We start from the raw sequence: 22,292 nt of genomic DNA, 5'->3' as shown, positions 1-22,292 counted from the left end.
CAGAATGTGGGCCAAAACAGATAAGTAACAGCCCTTGCATATTTTGTCTCCACTGGGTTTATTTCTGTCCAGGTACGCTCCATTTCACATTTGCTTTTCCTAGTACAGAGCCATCTCTGCTATTTGTTCTCAGGGGTTATCATGTTGTCAATACTGAGTGCTAAATCATTCCTCAAGAAAAGAACACTTTCTAAGAGCAACACAAAGAGTGTTTCAAATGCAATTTGATTGATCTTTATCCTCAGATAATGGTTTCTGGTCTAATGATAAGGAATTTCTTTCTCTTTCTATTGAGTGGCAACTGAATTCCCTTTTGCATTGCATAGTGGTATATTTATTGATTTACTGCAACTCTTGAGGTGCACCAAAGCTTTCTTCATCTAGCCACTTCCTTTAGGTGAGACATTTAGGTGACCTTTAGGTGAGACATTTGGGGTAAGCTGAGGGCTCCTCATGACTTACTCATTCCCTCAAAGGATGAGGTCTCCCCCACCATACCCAGCATTAACTTAGTCAATAAACCTTTAAAGCCTGCTCCCTTATTGAGGCACTGTTCTGTGCCCAGGCAACATACGATCATTCCCCTACTAAGATAGAAAATGAGAGGTAAATGAATAATCACTTTCACTCAAAAAACTTTTGTTGGATCAGCCTGGCCAACATGGCGAAATGCCATCTCTACTAAAAATACAAAAATTAGCTGGGCGTGGTGGCATGTGCCTGTAGTCCCAGCTACTCAGGAGGCTGAGGCAGGAGAATTGCTTGAACCTGGGAGACAGAGGTTGCAGTGAGCTGAGATTGTGCCATTGCACTCTAGCCTGGGCAACAGAGCAAGACACCATCTAAAAATAATAATAATAATAATAAAACTTTTGTTGAACAAATATTCACCCAGGCCAAGCATAAGCATGGGAAGGTGGCCACTGCAGTCATCCAAGCACAATGGCCTTTCTCAGACCTCTTTGAAAGCCACGTTTCTGCCTTCATGACTTAAAAGACAACAATGAATAATCCCAAGGGAAACTAAAATTATTTTCCTAATCAATCAAAACCTCACACCTAGAATCCCTCCTGTTTCAGTTATCTGTTGCTGTATAACCACTCCAAAATGTAGTGGCTTAAACTAGCAACAATTTATTTTTCTCATGATTCTGTAAGTTGACTCAGCTGGATGGTTCTTTTGATCTATTTTGCCTTGACTAGAGCCACCCACTCAGCTGTATTCAGCTGGTGTCTGGGCTGGGTGAGAAGGTTCAAAAAAGCTTCACTCATGGCTGCTCGTTTCATTCAGGTGGCTCATGCCTGTAATCCCAGCACTTTGGGAGGCCAAAGTGGGTGGATCATTTGAGGTCAGGAGTTTGGAGACCAGCCTGGCCAACATGGTGAAACCCTGTCTCTACTAAAAATACAAAAATTAGCTGGGCATGGTAGCACACGCCTGTAATCCCAGCTACTCAGGAGGCTGAGGCCAGAGAATTGCTTAAACGCGGGAGATGGAGGTTACAGTGAGCCAAGATTACACCACTGCACTCCAGCCTGGGCAATGGAGCGAGACTCTGTCTCAAAAAAAAAAAAAAGGGAAGACTGTACTCACATCTGGTGTCTAAGTGCTTCCCCACGTGGGCACTCCACATGGTTGGTTGGTTTGGGCTTTCTCACAATGTGGTAGTCTCAGGATAGTCAGAATTCTTAAATGTCAGCTGTCTTGTAGAGGGATGCTGTCAAAGCAGCCACTCCACTTAAGGCTTGTGCTCAGAAGTCCCAGAATGTCATATTCTCCATATTCTGTTGGTCAAAGCAAGTCATTAGGCCAGTCTAGATTCCAGGGGAGAGGAAATAGACTCTGTTCCTTGGTTGGTGGAGCCACATGCACATACATGGAAGACAGGAATTGGTGGCGGCCACCTTTGGAGACCACTTCCTAGTATGAAATAAATCCCCCTTTTTGCATAATGGTGTTGTCAAGTTACACCATTAACAATAATTTAAATATTGTGTGACAGGTTACATAAGAGAGGTAAAAATTTGTTACCATGTTGTCAGGAAAGAGGAATAATCAATACCACTTTTGGAAGGACGCATCTGAAAATACTCCACAGATAACCCTCTGTAGTAACCCTCAAACCCTGGAGCTTTAGCAGAGGTGTTTAGGGCACCTAAAAAACTGCTTCATACAGTGCACATTTCTTAGGAAAGAATAAACTATGATTAGCTAAGAGGTCTGTATTAGTCAGGGTAGCTTAACCACTGCAGCAAACAACTCCCAACTCTCAGTAGCTTTTTTCTCATACATATCAGTTTAATGCAGGCTATCAGGTAGACTCTGGTCCACACAATCATTCAAAGACCCAGGCTCCCTCCCATCTACATGGCTCTAAATCCCTGGGGCCTCCTCCACTAGATGCTCTGCATTAGGTCATCCCTCAAGGAAAGAGAAAGATATAGAGAATCACATGGAGACTATTGATGGACCAGGCCTGGAGATGGTGTACAACGCAGTCTCTACTTAACTGTAAGGAATTCTGGGAAATGTAGTCAAGTTGTATGTCCCAGAAAAAAAGAAAATCAGTTTGGTAATCAACTAGTTAGACTCTGCCGCAAACTCTTACCAACCCATCCCTACCTTTCTAAAATGTAAACACCCTCTGTTATTTCTAAACAATGCTTAATTTGTATTTAATGCTTATTATCAGCCATTTGAGAAGAATTGGATAGAAGATACAACTCTGAAGAAATATCTGAGCAGGCTCCTATGAAGAGCTTTAGAGCCCTTAAGCTCTGAAAGATATTACAGAAATTTCATCCACATCTAACCCCCTTTCTTAATGTCAGCCTAAATAAAACTAATACTGAGCCCTATCCCCAAAATATAAGGAAGTCCAACAAAGTCCTGATTTTTCTCATGACTGTTTGTTTTTTCAAAATATTTAATTTCCCCCAGAATGATTTGTGTGTGTGTGTGTGTGTGTGTGTGTGTGTGTGTGTGTGTGCATAGTCTGCCTATCAGATAATCAAGTCTAGCCCATTACCTATAGAACGAATGCCAGAAGGTAAAGGACAGGAATATAGAAAACTGTGGAGAATGCACAATTTTCCATACAGCCCTCCATCCCTACCCCACCAAGGACACTCTTTAACACCTTCAGGCCAACTCTGACCCATCTTGTAAATAAACTTAACATTCCTGAAGAGATAGTGCAATAGTGTTCTTCAGTTCTGCATTGACAAACCACATAATTTCTAGGATCCTGAGTAGTTTGGAAGAGGAGATTATTTGAGCAGAAAACTTGGGTTTGTATTTGCTTTTGTTTTTGCTTACTTGTTTAGTTTGAGTCCTAAAGGAAGCTGGCCAGAATGTTTCTCCACCTAGCCTATTCTGATACTTTAGATATTTGAGTCTGAGATCTCCAAATCTTTTATATCTGTAATCAGTTCATAGAGAAGACTGTATTTTTATAGGAATGTGGAAATAAGGTTCAGTTAGCATAAGATTGTCTATGCTGCAGTAACAAAAATCTCAAAGGCTTAGCACAACAGAAGTTTATTTCTTACTTACATGAACTCCAATGCAAGTTGGCCAGAGCTTGCCTCCATCTGGTGACTCAGGGATCCAAACCTCCTCCATCTGGTGAAACTGCCATCTCAATATGTGAATTCCCAGGTTGCCATGGTTGAAAAAGAAAGATGGAAGAGGCACACTAGTTCTACACTTCTTTGGCCCATACATAACATATGCCATTTCTTCACAGAATTCATTCAGTAGAAATTGTCAGATGACCTCCTCTTAACTTCAAAGGAAGCTGGGAAATTTAGGGGAACATATTGTAAACTTGACGAATATTAACCACTTTTGCCTTATAAAGGAAATAAGACTACTTTCAGAAAATTAAACAGGCAGCATTCACATATCATGAATGAAACTAGGAAGTCAGGAGTGTGTGTGTGTGTGTGTGTGTGTGTAAATGGGTGACAAAAGAGTCTGGGAGATATCCAGAACTCCATGAACAATGTATTGCTCTGGAAAATCATTGGCTAATCTAGAGATTAACAGGCATGGGGCTCTAGGTCAGGTCACTGACAGTATGTCCATTTTTCCTTGTTCTGGGAAAGAAAGGATTCCTAAACTGACACTTTTGTCATTATCACAAGGTGCTACAAGACTCTTGTTTCAACCCAAAATATAATTAAGACATGCTGCAGAAAGGAAAAAAACTGGAAATAGAAGTATAAAATTACTGAGATAAAACTTCCCCTGTTCCAAAATTATAATTTGCTATGTTAATGATGTTATTAGAGAAAAGAGAGAGAAAGCCTGTCCTTCAGTGCTTCCCATGATGAGAGTTATGTACAACAGATATCACCAATTGCCATCATTTCTGCCCCAGGTGAAACAAAGCCCTGTGCCAGCCAAGCTTGGCTACTGGCACACCTCCATTTGCCTGCACCCCCATCTTGGAATGGCACCCACAGCTCCAACATTTGAAAGATAAAGAAAAATCTCACCAATAGAGGACTTAAAACCCAATTTCATTCATATGTGATTATTACTTGATACTATCTCATAGGAAAAATGGAATAAATTATTAAAAAACTCCTCTTGTGTTTGCCTATCTCTTGGTATTTTGAAATGCCCATCCCAAAACTTTCAAAAACCAATGAGATAGTCAGGACTATCAAGGAGAGGAAGTTATCCCTGATCTTGGTAAAATCCAGAATTACACCAGCATTATCCTAGAGAGGTAGGTCTGGAAAGTAATTATAAACTATTCCATGGTGTTACTTATTTCTTTTTTAAAAAGGCTATTTTTAATATGTGGGATATACTAATCTATCTGAAGATCGGGAAAATGTCTATCCAGGAAAGAGGCAGGTGCTGAATCTGACTAATATGAAAACTCTTATTCCTTAGAGATAAATACTATTGAGAGAGTTGTATGATTTACCAGAGTCACCATGACCTGAACCGAGAAATCCTTGGGACCATCCACCAGCCTCAATTCTAATTTCTTGCTACCCACCCAGTCTTCTCATTTCTAAGCCCATTCCCTGGATGCCTGGACACCAGGACAGAAAGCTTCAGAGTGGTTGGCACAAATACCCCAGCCACATACAGGTAGTGCTTGCATTTGTGTCCCGTGTTATCCCTTAGTCTTTTAGGTGTTTGACTAGCTTGAGTCGATTCCCAACAGCCCAATATGTCTGATGAGATCATTCAACTTGGATTTCTGTTCTTGAATACCCAAAATCTAGCAACACCTCCTCCACTGCCTGAACAGTCAGTTCACTGCCTCATCTCAACTCCCATCTCTCTGACTGCACCAGTAAAGACTTCTTCCCTGAATGCACCTGCACTCTCTCACAGCCAAGGGGAAATTCTACTTCTAAAGAAATAAATACATTTATGATTTGGTTCTCTGCTTGCCTGTTGTTGGTGTATAGAAATGCTTGTGACTTCTGCACATTGATTTTGTATCCTGAGACTTTGCTGAAGTTGCTTATGAGTTTAACAAGCTTTTGGGCTGATACAATGGGGGTTTCTAGATATAGCATCATGTCGTCTGCAAAGAGAGAAAATTTGACTTCCTCTCTTTCTATTTGAATACATTTCTTTCTCTTGCCTGATTGCCCTGGGCAGAAATTCCAATACTGTGTTGAATAGGAGTGGTGAGAGAGGGCATCCTTGTCTTGTGCCGGTTTTCAAGGGGAATGCTTCCAGCTTTTGTCCATTCAGCATGTTATTGGCTGTGGGTTTGTCATTAATGGCTCTTATTATTTTGAGGTATTTTCCTTCAATACCTAGTCTATTGAGAGTTTTTAACATGAAGGGATGTTGACTTATAAGTGGGGGCTGAACAATGAGAACACATGGACACAGGGAGGGGAACAACACACACTGGGGCCGGTTGCAGGGTGGGGTAGTGAGGAGGGAGAGCATTAGGAAAAATAGCTAATACATGGTGGGCTTAATACCTAGGTGATGGGTTGATAGGTGCAGCAAACCACCATGGCACACATTTACCTATGTAACAAACCTGTACATCCCACACATGTACCCCAGAATGAAAAATAAATTTTTTAAAAAATCACCTTGCTTAAGAATGTAACATAATTGAACAGTTGATAATCACTTTCCAGACCTGCCTCTCTAAGATGATGCTGGTATAATGCTGGATCTTACCAAGATCAATACAACTTACATAAACTAAAGTCATTCACCTTTGTTGTCATTTGTGATTTAACAGGAATGGGCACAGAAAGAACCCAATTCCTTCAACTACAAAGTAGCAATTGCATAACCCTTTGCTTGTTAAATCTGTCCAGCTACAAAAATGATCCTAATAGCATTTGCCTTAAAATTCTCCCTTAGGACCACAAGAAAAATTTTATGACACAGCCAGTGATGCATACTCTGAAGGTACCACAGAAAACCATTATTTGTATTCACATCAAATCTCAGAGATTAGAAGTCAGATTGGTGAACTAGAACTTCTGTTTTGCTCCCTTGCATGTAGGGAACAAGAAGCCACCATGGGAATGCATTCTGATTCCTGTACACTCAGAATAATAAGAATTTTGTGCATTTTTGTTTTCCTGCCAGTGAAAATAACAGAATTTCAGCTCAGTTTCTTCATACCATATGACTTGGAATTTAAGCCTTTTACTTGGATGACTTACTATGGCCATTTATAGACCTATAATTTTATGTGCCACCTTCCTATAAAACTCACTCCAATTTGTAAACCCAAGGCCAATGATGCACAAACCAGGTGTTTGGAGACACATTAGACAGAGTAGTCTCAGAGAAATGAGAACATTTGAGTCTAGGTTAACATGTTTCTTGACTCTTCCTCAGACCTTGAATTTCAGCAACTTAGCAGGGCCAACCTACACACAAAGGAGCTCCATTCTCTTCCCTCATGTGCCTGTTGGCAGAAGGCAACTCGTATGGAAAGTGGTTTTTGGAATCTATGTGATTCTACATGAGGTTCTATGCAGAGTCAATGCCTCTGCAAGGAGAAGCAGGCTTGCCCACACATGGTTTGCCCTGAGAGCATGTACTGTCTGTATTTATCTCCCTGTCTATATGCAGCCCACTGTCTTACAACAGTGCAGTGCAAGCCCTGCAGCTGGTATGATATCAAAACCTGAAGGCCTAGATTTCAAGTGCCAGGTCTGCCTTTTACTTCCAGGGCCATTTTCAGTGCTGTACATAGGCCATTTTTGGAAGTGGTTCTGAGGAGAAGTGCCAAAGAAGAGGGTATTGGAAGCCTTTTGCTGTACCCACTCAAAACTTGGGATTTTCTCATTCCTCCTCCCTTCATCTTCCAAGTTATCTTATCCCTTGAGAGGACATTGGTTATTTCTTCATCTGCCCGTGTGTCAGCTGGGTTCTCCAAGAAGCACGCACAGAGATGGAGTTAGAAATGCAACATGTATGTTGGAGAGTAACACCTGAGGAAGAATTGGGCAGAGGAAGCTTCCAGACTGTGATGTTGACCTGGCAACTTCTCCATCAACCCAACAGGGAGCTGTAGAGTAAAGATTACCCTTAGAGGAGTCTCACATTGGGCAGAAATGGCTAGAGCCTTTATTGTCTTGTTCAGTCCTTGGCCAGCGACTGCTCTAAGAAGTGCATGTCCTTGGCTCTAAAGCTAATAGAGTGAATGAAATACACTCCTCAAAGCTTAGCAGCAAGATTTTTTCTTGAAGCTTGAGAAAGGACCTAAGCATCATATCTTCACATCTGCCGTGACCAGCCACCCTTCCATTGGGAAGTAGCTCCACTCTCAAATTCATGTAATTCTAACAGGGCAAGGAGTTAAGACCCCCTTGCTTTCCCACAGACTGAGCACATACCCCAGGATAGGTCAATCCAAATCAATTTTGAACATTAGGCATGGGATGGCCAAGGTCTCTTTCTCTGCAGTAACTCTAAGGACCATATAACTTGGAGCTTCTTGGGGATGTCTTGTCACCATGTGGATATACCTTTCTAAGAATCAGGCTGAGGCAAGCAGAATCAAGAGATGGAACAAGAGACAAGAAAATAGAGACCTGCTGGTTACGGATAAGACACCTATGGGCCACTTCAAATCCTCTTGGCCTCTGCCCTGACTCCACCAACTGCTACTGACACCAGTTCCATGTAGGCTTTGACCAGCCTCATGCAGGTGCAACCTGACAGTGTTTTCCACCCTGAGACTCCTCTGAGACTGCAATGAGTTCATTTTCTACTCTGTAGCTTCTCTCTCATAAGACACCTGTGGAACTGGCTCAGCACTCACCTGTGCAACCCATCCATATGAGGGGTATCAATACCCAGGGGGCCACACTTGATGAATGAGGGACAGAGCTGATGAATAAATGCTTCCCCCTTTGTCTCCAAGAAGGGCAGTCCTGAGATGGGTTCTATAAGGCTCTCCTGAAGATCCCATATGGCGTTGAGCTCCAGTTTCCCATGGTGCCAGCCAACTCATTTTTGCATCCTTCTCTTAGGTCTCTTGCATTCCCTTTCCCATGCTGCTCCCAAATAAACCACCCTCACACGAGCCTTTGTCTCAGCCTCCTTGATGGGGGAACCCAGTCTATGACAGCACTGTTTGAATACCTGGATCCAGCTGTTCTTCAAACTACTTCTTTGAACTTCCCAGTTCCTTGAGCCAACAAAGTTATAAAGTTTTTTTTTTCCTTTGGTGTGTGTGTGGGGGGAGAGGTGGTTTGGAGTGTGTGTGTGTGTGTTTAAGCTAATTTAAGTCTTTGTGATTTGCAACCAAAAAAGAACTTATCAACACAACTCCATTTTCCTCTTCTAAGTCACCATCATACCTCCATGACGGTCCACCACCACTTCTACCTTTCCAACATCCCTCTACCCTCCCAGTTAGCTCTAGTAAGATGAAGTATCATAATTGACTCCTCCTCATCCATCTCATCCCACAGGTATGGGGATGCCAAATCTCCTTGGAGATGCCAAATCGCCTCCAGATATGAAATCTTTCAACCTTTCAGTGGCTTTGAATCTAAAATGTGTCTCTTGTAAATGGCACACTGAGTTTGAAGTGCCTGAGGGATCTTCAGCTGCATCCAAACAGGAAGTTAAAGAAGCCAATCTGGAGTTCTGGAGATAGACCAAGGTCAGAGACTGGGGAGGGATGGTCAAAACCAAGACCCTGGCTAAGGTAGCAGACAGAGCTTGTACAGATGAGAAGGCCAAGGCTGGAGCCCTGAAAGCCCATATTTATGGGTAGGAGAAGGGCAATGCTCATTGTCACTTACCTCAAAATTACGGGCATGTCATATAGGCCCAGAAGAAACCTCAGCAGCAAAATAGCAGGTGCCACAGAAGGTGGAAAAGGATTCAGGAGGTAGCAGGACCCACACTGAGTGCTCCTTTCCTCACACAGGGACCCCCATCTATCTGGGCATTGGCAAGAATCTGGATCTGGAGGTACAAGTGAGCCATTTCAGCATCTTCAGCCACAAGATAGGCATGAATCTTCCCTCTGAGATAGCTCTTTTGTCAGTGCCAATCAGATCACTAAAGGCTATTTTTGACTGAGGCAGGAACATGGTTTCGGAGCCTAAAACTCATTTTCTGCCCTCTCCTAGACTCAAATCTCTCATTTGTTATCCTAGATTTTCCATTTCTTCATTAAAAATATCCGTTTTTGGTGGCTACTGATTACTTCCATGGCAGAGCGACAGACCTGAAATCTATTTCATTTGGAATTTGCACACAATGAAGGACTCTGGAAATGTCTTCAGCTCAAATTGCATCAGGAGGGATTTCCAAAGGGAGAGGGCAAGAGCTGACGTCCCACAAACCTGGTCTAACTTGGCTTCAAGAGGATTAGTAAGTGTGCATCCCAAGGAGGATACAGTGTGAGGTTAGCTGAATAGAAAGGGAGGTGACAGCTGATTTTTGAGAAGGCATTTTGATGAAGTTTCTAAGCAAGGAAAAAATACTTGCTGACAGAGAGCAGTCAATACTGTGATAGCAGACAATTTTCTGGGGCTTTGACTAGGAAAGCATTTTGTCTTAAGCAAAGCATCCATATTGCAAATGCCAGACAGTTAGCATAGGCAGCACACAGTCACGACATTTGAAACTTTGGATGTTGGAGTTCACTGCTCTTCTAATTCTTTCTAAACATACTGCTTCTAATATTTGTCTTTGAAGATTATATCATAAAAGACAAGACAAATTCATTGGTCACTGTTCCCAAAACATTAGTTTGCCAAAACTGAACTATGTATCACAAGAATAAATAGAATCGGATCCCTGGTGCTTGCATTTTGCAGGATTGTGTACTCCAGTAAGATGGTTGGGGGTGTGGAGGAGTAGAGGAGCTAAACTTCAAGATGCAAAGGGCAAAAACATTCGTTTCAGCTCCCTGATCCTGGATATCTCTTTGGCCTGCATGTTAATTTGCAAAGAGAAGCTTGGCAGTGCCCATTTTTCTAAGCCTTGACGTATTAATCAGTAAATTAAAAAAAAAAAAAACCTATGGACTAGCTTAGCACAGAGGTGTCAAATGGTTCTTACTGCTTTCAACATCATTTCAACTCATTTGCAACATTTGCAAATGAGTTATACACAGTTTCTCAAGCTGAAAAGGACTAATTGAGTATCTGCCATACAATCAAACCAGAGGCTGGCAAATTATGGCCCGTGGGCCAAATCCATCCCACCACCTGGGTTTGTGTGGCCCACAGACCTTGCTGGAGCAAGCTGCCACTGTAAGTGGGGAGACCAGCCAGAGCATCACCCTCTGCCCCCTATTTCCCCCTCTGTTCCCACAACCTGCCTCCCAGGCCAGTGGCATTGATCAGGGCCCACACTGGACACCACCTACACAGTGAGGTCTCTGCTGTGGGCAACTGCTGGGCTTCAAGCAGTCCAGGACCCTTCAGTCAGCTGCCCAAGTTCAGATGGCCCAGTTCTCCAAAAGGAGAGAAGGGTGCACCAGAATGTCACCAGGGCAGAGAGCGAAACAGATCATGGTAGCGATCCTTCCCCAGCTCCAGGCCCTCCCCCTTCCTCCCAGAGCCTTTGGTTCAGATTCAAAGGGCGGTCACTTTTCCCCTAGAGAAAGTCTGCAGTAGATGGCACCTGGGCAGAAAGCTGCCTGCCATCCAGGACCAGCCACCCTAATCAAATGGGGCAGGGAGCCACAGGACTTCTCTGTCTTGTTATCTCAGAATTCACATGGTATTCTCAGTTTTGCCTTTTGGCCTGCAAAACCCGAAATATTTACTATCTGGCTCTTTGCAGGAAAAGTTCAGGACCCCTGGTATAAATTCCCATAAAACACTGGATCCAAATAGAGTAATCATTAAGGTGAGGAGGAGGCTGGAGAAGGAGAAAGCCCTGAGGGCCTATGTTGGGAAATCAGAGGTTCGTAACATGCATTTAAGAGAAAGATGCAAACTATAGATTTACATAACTGAATCCACAAACTTCTGCAAGTTGCATTCATTTCTTACCTGTTGTGTCATCTGCACACCAGGCTTGGTTATGTGGGGTATTTGAATGCCACCTACTGGGCACAAATGGCCTCCACTCATTGGAAATGATTGTTCACACTTGAAAAAAAAGGAGGTAATAGCTGGCATCTGACTGCATTGCCTGCACTGGGTCACACTGCACACCACAGCTGGCTGAAGGGCTTGAAGTACAGGGAAAGGTATTCTCTGTGGCAATCAAATTTCTCACTCGAGCAGAGTTTCTCAGCCTCTTTGTGAGAGGGCTGTCCTGTGCTGTCAGATGTATCTCAGCCTCCCTGGCCTCTACTCATGTAGCAGACTGAATAGCGTCCTCTGAAAAGATACGTCCAAGACCTAAACCCCAGTACCTGTGAATGTAACCTTATTTGGAAATAGCATGTCTTTGCAGACGTCATCAAGTTAAGGACCTCAGGATGAGATTATGCTGGATTTAGGGTGGGTCCTAAATCCAATGACAGGTGTCCATGTGAGAGAAATGAGAGGATGATTTGAGATGCAAAGACACAGAGGGGAAGGCCGTGTGGAGACAGAGACTGGAGTGCTGCTGCTATAAACCATGGAATGTCAATGACCGCGAGTGACCAGCCAGACCTAGGAGAGAGGCACAGAAAGGATTCTGCCTCAGAGTCTCCAGAAGGGACCAACCCTGCTGATATCTTCTTTTCAGATTTCTGGCCTCCAGAATTGTGAGATAATAAATTTCTGTTATTTTAAGCCACCAAGTTTGTGGTAGTTTGATACATACAACAACATCAGGAAACGAATACAACCTACTAGATACCAGTCGTGTCCTACCCCAGTTGTGACAATCAAAAATGTCTCCAGATATTGCCAAATGTCCCCCGAGGAACAAAATCACTCCTGATTGAGAACCACTGTGTGAGCACTATGCCCTCCAATCTGAAAGGAAGGAATTCTGGAGCTCTGTGAAGGCTGCCCAGCCATCCTACAAATTGAACAGTAGGTGAATACCATTGACGTGTGAGGCAAATGGGAAATGCAACCAAACTGAGGGAGCTGAAATGCAGAAACGACTAGGAACTTTCTTTTTTGTTGATTCAGACATTTTGTTGACACAGACATTCTCTGTAAACCACCACTAGACACAGCAGGAACCCTTTTTAATCCATTTTGATCACAAAACATTAAGAGAATGATTGTCTTCACTTTTTTGTGAGGTAGGAGGTGAGACCAATGTCCTAGAAATAGAAACTAGTGACCATCACACGCACTGGGAGTCCCTCCTGTCACACAAGCATGTGTCACGGAGAAAGTGCAACAAAGGCATTGCTTCTGCCTCCTGACTCTTGGCCTCTTCCACTACCAGTTAAAGCAAGATGTTAACTTTACCTCTGTTTCTGGAAGTGAACTTGGGCCACTGCCAAAAAGAGTGTAGCAGTGCTGTTGCTGGGTAGAAGTGTGAGCTTGAGAATCAGGCTGCCTGGCTTCAGAGCAGAGCTCTGCCTTGCACTAGCTGTGTGAGCATGCTCAAGCCACAAAACCTTTCCAGCCCTCATGTTCTCATCTGTAAAATGGGGGTAGCCATGGTGTGCTCAGCTTAGAGTGAGTATTCAAAATGTAATGAACATCAAACAGGCTCAGCCTAGAGTTTGACTGGCATAGTAAAGTGTTCAGGAAATATTTGCTCTTATTATCCAGAATGAAGAACATTCATGAATTAGCCAACCAATCTAGTGAGAACATTAAAGATTTATGCTTTGAAAGCACTACCAGAGGAGCAGAGCTACAAAACCTTTGGATTCCAAGTGCCCCAAAATGGAGCATGTTTGGGCATTGAATTTTTGATTATTTGGATAAAGGATTATCCACACAAAAAAACAGTGTGGGTAATCAAAAGCAGAAGTTAATCCAGAAATAAATGAACTACAGTCAGCAAATGCCATCAACACAGATCTCACTCCCAGCAATAGATAACCTACCTACATGCGAGGTCAGGGTCTCTGCCCTGAGAGGCCGCCAGCAGATTCATGACAGAAAGCCTCAGAGAGTAGCCAACTCTGACCTTGATTTGGTTACAGTAGTCCACAAAGCTGATTTCTGAAAGCAAAAAGGACAGCTAAACATCACAATGACATTGGATCTCCAAAACACAAGTCAAAAATATGTAATTTTTAAAAATGTGAATAGTGGTTGTATTAGTTTCGTATCACTGCTGTAACAAATTACCACAAATTTAGCGGCTTAAAACATCAAAGATTTATTATCTCATAGTTCCAGAAGGCAGAAGTCTGAATGGATCTTATGAGTTAAAAACCAAGGTGTTTTTGAAAAGATCTACAAAACTGATAGACCACTAGCAAGACTAATAAAGAAGAAAAGAGAGAAGAATCAAATAGACACAATTAAAAATGATAAAGGGGATATCACCACTGATCCCACAGAAATACAAACTACCATCAGAGAATACTATAAACACCTCTATGCAAATAAACTAGAAAACCTAGAAGAAATGGATAAATTCCTTGACACATACATCCTCCCAAGACTAAACCAGGAAGAAGTTGAATCTCTGAATAGACCAATAACAGGCTCTGAAATTGAGGCAATAATTAATAGCTTACCAACCAAAAGAAGTCCAGGACCAGATGGATTCACAGCCGAATTCTACCAGAGATACAAAGAGGAGCTGGTACCATTCCCTCTGAAACTATTCCAATCAATAGAAAAAGAGGGAATCCTCCCTAACTCATTTTATGAGGCCAGCATCATCCTGATACCAAAGCCTGGCAGAGACACAACAAAAAAAAGAGAATTTTAGACCAATATCCTTGATGAACATCGATGCAAAAATCCTCAATAAAATACTGGCAAACCGAATCCAGCAGCACATCAAAAAGCTTATCCACTATGATCAAGTGGGCTTCATCCCTGGGATGCAAGGCTGGTTCAACAAACGCAAATCAATAAATGTAATCCAGCATATAAACAGAACCAATGACAAAAACGACATGATTATCTCAATAGATGCAGAAAAGGCCTTTGACAAAACTCAACAACCCTTCATGCTAAAAACTCTCAATAAATTAGGTATTGATGGGACGTATCTCAAAGTAATAAGAGCTATCTATGACAAACCCACAGCCAATATCATACTGAATGGGCAAAAACTGGAAGCATTCCCTTTGAAAACTGGCACAAGACAGGGATGCCCTCTCTCACCACTCCTATTCAACATAGTGTTGGAAGTTCTGGCCAGGGCAGTCAGGCAGGAGAAGGAAATAGAGGGTATTCAATTAGGAAAAGAGAAGTCAAATTGTCCCTGTTTGCAGATGACATGATTGTATATCTAGAAAACCCCATTGTCTCAGCCCAAAATCTCCTCAAGCTGATAAGCAACTTCAGCAAAGTCTCAGGATACAAAATCAACATACAAAAATCACAAGCATTCTTATACACCAATAACAGACAAACAGAGAGCCAAATCATGAGTGAACTCCCATTCACAATTGCTTCAAAGAAAATAAAATACCTAGGAATCCAACTTACAAGGGACGTGAAGGACCTCTTCAAGGAGAACTACAAACCACTGCTCAATGAAATAAGAGAGGATACAAACAAATGGAAGAACATTCCATGCTCGTGGATAGGAAGAATCAATATCATGAAAATGGCCATACTGCCCAAGGTAATTTGTAGATTCAATGCCATCCCCATCAAGCTACCAATGACTTTCTTCACAGAATTGGAAACAACTACTTTAAAGTTCATATGGAACCAAAAAAGAGCCCGCATGGCCAAGTCAATCCTAAGCCAAAAGAACAAAGCTGGAGGCATCACACTACCTGACTTCAAACTATACTACAAGGCTACAGTAACCAAAACAGCATGATACTGGTACCAAAACAGAGATATAGACCAATGGAACAGAACAGAGCCCTCAGAAATAATGCCACATATCTACAACTATCTGATCTTTGACAAACCTGACAAAAACAAGCAATGGGGAAAGGATTCCCTATTTAATAAATAGTGCTGGGAAAACTGGCTAGCCATATGGAGAAAGCTGAAACTGGATCCCTTCCTTACACCTTATGCAAAAATTAATTCAAGATGGATTAAAGACTTAAATGTTAGACCTAAAACCATAAAAACCCTAGAAGAAAACCTAGGCAATACTATTCAGGACATAGGCATGGGCAACGACTTCATGTCTAAAACACCAAAAGCAATGGCAACAAAAGCCAAAATTGACAAATGGAATCTAATTAAACTAAAGAGCTTCTGCACAGCAAAAGAAACTACCATCAGAGTGAACAGGCAACCTACAAAATGGGAGAAAATTTTCACAACCTACTCATCTGACAAAGGGCTAATATCCAGAATCTACAATGAACTCAAACAAATTTACAAGAAAAAAACAAACAACCCCATCAAAAAGTGGGAGAAGGACATGAACAGACACTTCTCAAAAGAAGACATTTATGCAGCCAAAACACACATGAAAAAATGCTCATCATCACTAGCCATCAGAGAAATGCAAATCAAAACCACTATGAGATACCATCTCACACCAGTTAGAATGGCAATCATTCAAAAGTCAGGAAACAACAGGTGCTGGAGAGGATGTGGAGAAATAGGAACACTTTTACACTGTTGGTGGGACTGTAAACTAGTTCAACCATTGTGGAAGTCAGTGTGGCGATTCCTCAGGGATCTAGAACTAGAAATACCATTTGACCCAGCCATCCCATTACTGGGTATATACCCAAATGACTATAAATCATGCTGCTGTAAAGACACATGCACACATATGTTTATTGCGGCATTATTCACAATAGCAAAGACTTGGAACCAACTAAAATGTCCAACAATGATAGACTGGATTAAGAAAATGTGGCACATATACACCATGGAATACTATGCAGCCATAAAAAATGATGAGTTCCTGTCCTTTGTAGGGACATGGATGAAATTGGAAATCATTATTCTCAGTAAACTATCACAAGAACAAAAAACCAAACACCGCATATTCTCACTCATAGGTGGGAATTGAACAATGAGATCACATGGACACAGGAAGGGGAATATCACACTCTGGGGACTGTGGTGGGGTGGGGGGAGGGGGGAGTGATAGCATTGGGAGATATACCAAATGCTAGATGACGAGTTAGTGGGTGCAGCACACCAGCATGGCACATGTATACATATGTAACTAACCTGCACAATGTGCACATGTACCCTAAAACTTAAAGTATAATAAAAAAAAAGAATAAAAAAAAAGAAAATGTGGCACATATACACCATGGAATACTATGCAGCCATAAAAAATGATGAGTTCATGTCCTTTGTAGGGACATGGATGAAACTGGAAACCATCATTCTCAGCAAACTATCGCAAGGACAAAAAACCAAACACTGCATGTTCTCACTCATAGGTGGGAATTGAACAATGAGAACACATGGACACAGGAAGGGGAACATCACACACCGGGGACTGTTGTGGGGTGGGGGGAGGGGGAGGGATAGCATTAGGAGATATACCTAATGCTAAATGACGAGTTAATGGGTGCAGCACACCAACATGGCACACGTATACATATGTAACAAACCTGCACGTTGTGCACATGTACCCTAAAAGTATAATAATAATAAAATTTTTTAAAAAATTTTTCAAAAAAAAAAAACCAAGGTGTTGGTACAACTGCATTCTCTCTTGGGACTTTAGAGGAGAAATCTGTTCCTCGCTCTTTCTAGCTTTTAGAAGCTTCCCACATTTCTTGGCTCATGGCTCCACATCACTCTAGTCTATTTCCATTGTTACATCTCCTCCTCTGAATTGGACCCTCCTGCCTCTTTCTTCTAAGGATCCTCATGATCACATTGGCCCATTTGTTCCACCCAGGATCACCTCCCAGTCTCAAGCTCCTTAACTTCATCACATCTGCAAAGTCCTTTTGCCATGTAGGGTAACATATTCACAGGTTCCAGGGATTAGGATGTAAACATCCTTGGGGGTGATTTTTGTGTCTACCACAGTGCAGAAATCCTGGTGAAATGTATATCTAATCCAGGATGGTCAGAATCATGTTGGATCATAAGAGAAGAACCCTCCAGTTATGTCATTTTTGAGATTGTGATTCAAAGCATTCTTCTTATCCATGAATGCACTGAAGAGCACTGAAGGCACACAGAGGTCAGGGTGAATATATTATGAGAGTCAGGGCCAAGGGCAGCTAACAGAATACACGTGACATCCATACTGAGAGGTCTGAATAAAGGAGTCAGCTCACCTCTGGTGAAGCAAGGAAGTCTTGGTGGAGTAAGGAGATTCTCAGGGGCTAGGTAATGAAAGAACAGAGACAGTCTGGTTGTCTGGACAGGTTATGAGCATCTTAGGCAGATGGCGCCACATTGACTCAAGAGAGCTAATAAATACCTTAGTACCCTTCTTCCTTTCTGCAGTGATAACTCTGAGACACATGTTCTAAACTATCTCCAGCAGCCAACAGCAGCAGCAATTTGCTGAAGAAACACGCTTTGTTGGTTGCCTTTCCTTCTCTGTTTCACCTCTTCCCCACTCTGCCATGCTGTTTCCTGGCATCACCTTCCAAATAAATGACTTGCACTTGAATACCCCGAGACAGGGGATTCTGCTGTTAGGGGAACCCAGACTGAGACAGCCCCCTCTGTACTGGCTGCAGCCTCCCTTAGAGGAACATGAAGGGGATAAAACACTTTCTCCAGTGCCTGTCATTATGGAGTGCTTGGGAGTGAGGGGAGAATCACTGTACTTTGGAAGACATCCACTTGCTGATGGAGCAGTGACAACCAGTCCAGACAGGGGAGATGAAAGAGGTTAAAGGCCTGAATCACAAAGAGACCCAACACACTAAAATGTATCCTTAGCCCCAGATATTCCTATTTCAGAAAGGCGAAGATTAGACTGTTCTTCCCGCTTCACCATATGCCCTGTCTAACCCTAAGTATTAGCTTTCGTCCTTTCACAATGTCTCCTCTTTCAATTTATTCAAGCCTGGTCTTGAGTCGTAGCCACACTTTGTGAGTTATTCAAATATGTAATGCACTAGGTTATGACGCTTTGGGATAAGGCAAAGAGGAAAAAGATATATTCTTAGTCAGTAGTGTGCTAGTAAATGCTCCAGTGAGGGAGAGGAGGAAAGACTGGTTTACAGTATTTGCCAATTTCTGTGGTGTAAACATTTCCACCATGGCTGATTTCAAGGTAGGAATGTGACATCAACTGGCCCATAAAACGCCTGCAAATGTAACCATCAGCTCTTGAGAGCTGGTACAAGCTAGCTTCATCACGCCACTACCCAGCATTCTAGGAATTTATAGTGGTAATAACTGCATAGTCTGGGTACACTATCTGCTTTATCAGACTGACCCCAAAGTGGAAAATGGCTCAATACCACAGAGCTTTGTTTCTTATTCACATGACAGTACTGGGCAGGTAAAGAAGTCACTGGGAAGTCCTCTTCCACAGTTATTAAGAGGCCCAGGATGACAGCAGAGCTGCCATCTTCAACACATGGCTTCCAAGGTCATGCTGGATCATCTCCATTCCAGACCAGCAGAGAGGAAGACTGCAGGGGATTGCTCATGGGCTCTCCCGGCTTCACTCTTGCTTACATTCCATTGGCTAGAACCAGTATTGACCACACCTAACTGCACGGGGAGCTGGGAAATACAGTCCAGCTATGGACCCACGAAGAAAAGGAGAACACAGATTTGGTGAGCATCAGCTATCTCTGCTACAATCACATTTTTGGGCATTCATGCTCTGCCATCTGCTGTGCCCAACAAGTTTGTATGGGTAGACGAATTACCATATTTTATAGATGAGAAAATCAAAGCTTAGAGAGGTTAAACGATTTGCCCAGGGTTACACAGCTAGGAAGTAACAGAGCCTGGATTCAAAACCATGTCCATCTTATGCCAAAGTTAAAGCCCTTCAATAGATCATTTTCACCTGGCTTCACCTCTATAAAAAATGGTGGCCAGAGGTGTTATGATCCTAAATCAGATACCAGCTAAAGAAATGTTCCTTTGGCAAGACACAGTTTTCGACCTGCCCCTCCCAGCTCTCTTGCCCCAAATGAGTGATGCTGAAGTTTTAATGAATGGCCCCATCAACACAACTCATAAGAAGTGATGGGTTTTAGCAAACAGGGACTGATTTAACTTGTAGTTGCTTCCCTCTGAAGAATGTGAGAATCCAAGGTGACTGGGGACACTTTGGCTGGCACAGACTGGAGGGAAATGGCATTTTCTATCTCAAGCATAGAAGGAGTGGTGGAATGGAGCCAGGCCCTCAGAAGGGAGGAGAGAGAAAATAAGAGAGCTTGAGCCTCTGGCCCAGAGCAGCTAGGGTCCCTGCTGGGCCTGATGATTAAATTGCAATAAGACAGCTCAACAGGAGAAAAGCATACAGATTCATTTAATGCCAAGTTTTACATAGCACAGGAGCCCTCATAAGCTTATGAAGGCCCAAAGAAGCAGTTACGAGTCAGTCACTTACATACTGAATCAGACAGGGAATAGTTAAGTTGTGAAAAAAGCAACTACATTATGTGGGGAGGCTAAAAAGATAAGAGTTATTGTAACAAGGTCTGCATGGAATTCTGTTTCAACTTCCCATCCTTGATAAGATTGTTATTTCTTTTTGTGTAAGAAGGATGTCTTTCACATGAGAATTTAATCTGCTTTTAAGAAACAAAATGATCAGAGTGAACTTCTTGCACCTGTTTTTTCTGTTGTTAAGTTCCTTTAATTAAAAATAGTCAATATGCCAGAGCAGCGTATTTTGGGGTGGCATATTCTTAGCTCCCTCAGAGTCAAGTTGCAGATAGTGTCCTGGGATGTGCCTACAAAGCCAGGGTCTACCCGTCACAGTGTCTGGACATCATCTTGGATGTCACAGCTCAAAAAATTTTTTGAACTACTTCTCTAAAGATTACGATACTCTCTCTTATCTATAGTTTTATATTTTCATTCCCCTTAGACCTCGTTATTAGATGTGCCCTTTGGATATTTTTCTACTAAGTCAACAGAATCACTTAAAGTTCTTATATTTGGAAGAGAGAGAGAATCTATTAACCAAATCCAGAAATACTGAAATTTTATCTCATTTCTATTCTCTCTCAACATTGAATACCAAAAGAACTTTCCAGTCAGTGGGGCACTTTTCCCCTTTGATGTGACATGTTCAGTAAAGTCACCGGCATGGGTTTCCTGAGCGGTTAGTCACCACAGCTTTTAGAGCCTGCCACACTTCTTCGCAGGTTCAGTTTGATCAAAGATACACCAGGGCACACAGTGTCTTCAGATTACACTTTTATATTCATTCTTTGGAAGCTCAGGGCTTCTGAACTAAGCAGCTTCTCTCAGGCCATGAAACACCAAGCCGATTACTGTTTTGACACCTAGTATTTTATGTGACATTTCACACAATGGCAGATAGGTCTCTTTTGGGGAAATGCTCCATGTCTCCAGAAAACTCTGCCAGGGTTATTTTCCTGATTTATTCTAAAAGGTCACAGCTAAAGAACAGGCTTTCAGCATTTATCCATTGTTCAAAAGCATACATTATATTGTTTATCATCAATATACGACATATGAGAACTGACACCGAAGAAAGATAATGGAGACACAGCTCTCCGGCCTTGAAAAACTCATAGGTTTGACCCCAAAAAAAAGTCAACCCTAGTTTTTCCCTTTTCAGAATTCCCACATTAGAAATCAATATTCTATATTGGCTCCAGGATAAAGAAATAAAATAGAATCACAAGTTACCCCATCTGCTTCCAGGGACTGAGCTTTGGAACTTCAAATGAAGCTACTATGTAAAGCAGGGCCTGCTCTTGTTAACTCCTGGAGTGAAACTTGAATGTCAAAGTGCAGATTTGAAGCCGTCATGAGCTCACACGGTCCCACCCATTTTGGAAACAGCATGTGCTTTGCAGTTACATTCTCTGAGTCCAGTAATTATAAAAGCAAAACCCAAATCAGATGCTGTGATTTCCCCCAATAGCAGCTCCTTTTCGGAGCCTGTAATCATCGTTTGTACTTTCCCATGTCTGTCTGCGGGAGCCCCCTCTGCCCGTCTTCCCCCATTGGCAGCTGGTGCTGTGAACGTTTGCTTGAAACAAACATTCTTTCCCGGGCATACATGTCTGTCCCCTCACTCTGGGCGATCAGTGCACAGCCTTGAATTATGTATATGTTGGTGTGGTTTTCAGATTGGGAATGGCAATGCTGTGGAGGGGGAGGCTCTGAGAGGGACTGAGGGTGAGGCTGAATTCCGTCACCCGCATGCCACACAGAGGTATCCCTTCCCCTTGATGAGTTTTGACTGATGATGCCTCTCTGTGTTCATCTCAGAGACGATTTAGAGCTCACATTACAATGTGACTTCTGGGGACTTTGAAGTCCCAGCTGCAGTGGTAACAGCACTGTAGTGATTAGGGGGCCAGCCCTCTCCGGGAAGGGGGTGGCTGCACAGTGGAATACAAAATGCAATTAAAAAGGAGCACCTGGGATAAAACCGAAGCAAGGAATGTGGCTTTGGCTCCAAGCAGAAGGGGGCTCATTTAATCACACAAGAATGTTCATCTCAACCAAGTGCTTGATTCAGAAAAACCCAAAACTTTGAAAACAAAAAATGAAATGAAACAGTAACAAAAAAACCCTCTGACCTGCCAGCACAGCAAAGGGATGCAGAAACTCTTAACACCTTCATGGCTGCCTAAGAGGAAGATGAAGTCCGCAGAGGCTCAACTCGGGGCTGGTGAGATCCTTTT

Source organism: Pan paniscus, chromosome X, assembly GCF_029289425.2.
Source record: "Pan paniscus chromosome X, NHGRI_mPanPan1-v2.0_pri, whole genome shotgun sequence".
NCBI lineage: Eukaryota > Metazoa > Chordata > Mammalia > Primates > Hominidae > Pan > Pan paniscus.
The sequence above is the reverse complement of the archived record's forward strand: the minus strand, read 5'-3'. Positions refer to the sequence as shown.